The sequence below is a fragment of the Sturnus vulgaris genome, chromosome 1 (genome assembly GCF_052056855.1).
Source record: "Sturnus vulgaris isolate bStuVul1 chromosome 1, bStuVul1.hap1, whole genome shotgun sequence".
NCBI lineage: Eukaryota > Metazoa > Chordata > Aves > Passeriformes > Sturnidae > Sturnus > Sturnus vulgaris.
In genome coordinates, this window is record NC_142243.1 from 48,906,094 (window position 1) to 48,910,057 (window position 3,964).

General features: G+C 42.5%; 1 pseudogene; it reads right to left on the reverse strand.

The window, feature by feature from the left end:
• Positions 1-1,045: 1,045 nt before the first annotated feature.
• LOC106859546 (olfactory receptor 14J1-like) lies at positions 1,046-1,935 on the reverse strand (annotated as a pseudogene).
• Positions 1,936-3,964: the final 2,029 nt, after the last annotated feature.

Consider the following 3,964-nt stretch of genomic DNA (forward strand, 5'->3'; position numbering starts at 1 on the left):
CAAGGGTCCATTGTTAAACTGTGTGGTTGTTGCAATTATGTTGAGATGGACACAGTTGGCACCAACATCAGTCCTTTATTAAAAACTTCTCATGCCTTCTCTTAGTGAACTTCTTTCAGGCAACTCTGACTCCTTTCCTCGCAGGCAGCTCCACACAGCACTGACTCCTTCTCTTATCTCTGCACATTTCCTTCTTCTTTCTGAATGACTGGCTAAACCCCAACCTGTCCTTTAACCTGGCTGCCTAAGTCTGTCTGTCTCTCACACAATATTTTCTAACCTTATCTGTCCCTTGCACGACCCCATGTCCCTTACCTCCTCACAGCACAGCCAGCAGACTCCATCCCAAACTGCAGCAGACTCTGGGTCTCCAACCCCAACTTGCTCTCGACTAGCTAGCCCAATCTTTTTTAACACACATGCTCATTGGACAGGCAAGGCTGTCTCCACTTCTTGGTAATCAGTACAGCTGTAATTCATTGAGGAAAATTGCCTTCTGCACTATCCCTACCAACCATCTCCCCACAAATTCCCCCTTTTTAAATTCAATTAGAGTAAATTGACATTATAACACATTCACATATTTCATTTCAGACTAAGAGTTATGCAATTGTTTGGGTAACACATCAAAATAAGGACATATGCTAGTTCTCAAATATTCCAAATAGTTTGCCTAGCTTTACTTTATGATCGTTTCTTTCAGCAAGTTCTTATATAAAAGATAATTGTCTGCATGCAGCAGATTATGTCAGAGTTCTTTTAAATTGATTAGGTATTTACCTTTCCTCAGAGCCAAGAGTCTTATCTTTTACTTAAGTTTATCCTAACATATAAATAATTTATTTGAATTTCATTACTGAAAGTGAAAGTTTACAGTAGCATAACAACCACATACAATTTATTCCAGTTAATTATTTTTCATTCTTTTGTCATTGGTTGTTAACTACATCTTTTTGCTTGCTTTGGTTTAGTTTTGCAAACAAACCAACAAGAACCATAAAAAATGAATTTTATTACAAGTGATTTGCAGAACCTGGCAAGGTGTTTAATGTTTCTGAAATCCTCCAGTCATCAGTGTCCGCACTGCAGCCTTGAGCTCCTGGCTCCTCAGACTGTAGATGAGGGAGTTCAGTGCTGGAGGCACCACCGAGTACAAAACTGACAGGGCCAAATCCGGGGATGGAGAGGAGATGGAGGGGGGCTTAAGGCAGGCAAATACTGTAGTGCTGAGGAACAGGGAGACCACGGCCAGGTGAGGGAGGAAGGTAGAAAAAGTTTTGTGTCATTCCTGCTCAGAGTGGATCCTAAGCACAACCCTGAAGATCTGCACATAGAAGAAAACAATGAACACAAAACAGTGAAATCCCAAGTTTTCTGAAGTTGGAGTGGGAGCAGGAGCGTTTGAGGATGTGTGGGATTTCACAGAAGAACTGGCCCAGGGCATTTCCACGGCATAAGGACAGGGAAAATGTATTGGCCGTGTGCAACAGAGCATTGAGAAAGCCACTGGACCAGGAAGCTGCTGCCATGTGGGCACAAGCTCCGCTGCCCGGAAGGGTCCTGTAGTGCAGGGGTTTGCAGATGGACACTTAGCAGTCATAGCACATGGTAGTGAGAAACGCAAATTCTGATGCAATGAAAAAGGCAAAGAAAAATATCTGTGCAGGAGATGGTCCTGGTGTCCCAGAGGGAATTGTGCATACCTTTGAGGACAGTGGTGCAAATGAAGCCCAGGTCGCTGAGGGCCAGGTTGAGCAGGAAGAAGAACATGGGAGTGTGCAGGTGGTGGCCGCAGGCTATGGTGCTGATGATGAGGCCGTTGCCCAGGAGGGCAGCCAGGGAGATGCCCTGGAAGAGGCAGAAGTGCAGGAGCTGCACCTGCTGTTTGTCTGCCAGTGCCAGCAGGAGGAAGTGGCTGATGGAGCTGTTGGACATTTCTTCACTCTGGGCATTGTGGACTGTTGAAAGGAGATATTGACAATCTAGGACCGATTTCCTTGAGTCAATCCTGAGCAATTATATTAGGAATCTTCTCAAAACTACTTCTCTCCTCTGATGGGCGTCACGCCTTCCCCCTCCAACTTCTCCCTACAGTCCATGGGGATCTCCCAGGCAACCTGAGAGCTGCCCCTGGCAGATGGCACATCCCCTGGCCTGGCCAAGAGCCCTCAGGGCTGAAGGACCTGCTCTGCAGGACAGCCCTGGGCAGCCGTGGCTGCAGCCCCTGCTTCATTCCCTGCAACCATCCCTGGCAGCAGGAGCTATCCTGCCCTGTCCTTCTGACATAACTGTTATTAATTGTAAGCTGTTTAATGCTCTTTTTTTGCTTTATTATTACTTAGCTAAAGATAGATGACAAAGTTGGCTGCTTTACAAACCATCACATGCCATTGTATAGCTATTTATAAGACATTATTTTAAGAAGCTTTTCTAACTACTATTACTGTGAGGTTTTTAAAATATATTGTAGAAACTCTTCCAGTTAAGGCCTGGGTCCTGGCCAAGTCCTAGCCCTAGCTGGTCAGGAAGTATGCCAACAAACCCAGGTGGTCTCTGCACCAAAACTGTACTCTGGTGATTCTGACTTGCCAAATTTGGACCTATAATAGCTGGAACTCCTTTTAAAGTGAACTTGGAAATCTTACCCAGGAATGGTTCTCCAGGTCTTCAATCTAAAATGAGGCTTACCAGTTTCTGCAGACTCTGGGTGATGGTACAGTATTTAGGAAATTGATAATGCATTGTTTTAAATCTTCATTCTTTCATGTACTACTAATTGTGTGTATTATCTAATTTATTTCTGCTTAGTGTAAGTTTATTGTTTTGCCACATATTGCTTTGCTTTTTATGTTGTGTTTATGTTCATAACAAGAGACACACGTTAAAAAACAAAAGAAGGGGGATTATGGCTCTTCAAGAACGTTTACACTAATATTTATACTAAAAATTTTCAAAGCAAATCAAATCAAGTCAAATTTGATCCTTAGCAGAGCAGTACTACTTTGAAGGTTTGCATGTGCAGAGGCAATTTCTAGAAGTTTTTACGTAAAGATCTTTAATCGAGTGTACAATGATAAGGCCTAGCTAATTTACTAAGGGAGCTAATTTACTTAGGGATAAGGTATGTATGTGTTTTATTACCAACAGGTCCGAAGTAGTTACCTGCTCATCTGGACAAACATTGATTGCCTCCCAGAGAATAAAATCCAGAGAAAAGAAAAATTACCTAAATTGCCATCCAGCCCTGAGGTCCAAGACAAGAACAGAAATAGGACTGCCAAGACATGGCTACATGAATCTGTCTGACCACTTTTTAATCTATTTACGCTAGTATACAAGCCCTTCAAGATAGTGTCAGCAAACTAAGAGTTGTGGATGATAGTGACTGGCTTGGACACATAGTCAGAGGATGAGCGCTTACTAGTTGGCTGAAAAATTTAGCAAAGACAGGAATTTATGTTTTAGCCATATTGTTATTTTGATTATTTCTTTGCCTTGTTTTTTGCAATGTGTTCAAAAACAGATAGACATGTCTGTGTGGAACAGAAAGGGGGAGATGTGGGGATAGAGTTAGAGAGCAGGACTGGAAGCACTGCTCAGCTTTTAACAACCAACATAGATGTGTTAGCCATAGTAGGCTGCAAGCCTTGGCAAGAGCAAGTGGGATTCTGAAAAAGGAATGTAAGAGATAAGAAAGTGCTTGATACCATGTGCTTAGTATGTGGTTTTGTGGAGAATCATGAGAATATTGTACATAGCTGGTTTGCTTGGAATGAGGCACTGATTAAGCAATGCTACTTAGTTACAATGAAGCAATATAGCCTAGTTACATGAATAATATTGGTGTGCTATTTCTAGCTAGAGCTGAAAATATATATAAACTCAGCTGTGTGTATCCATAAATGGTTTCATGCTTGCATCAAGCTGGAGACCCCATCTCTTTATTACCACCGCCATCAGTATA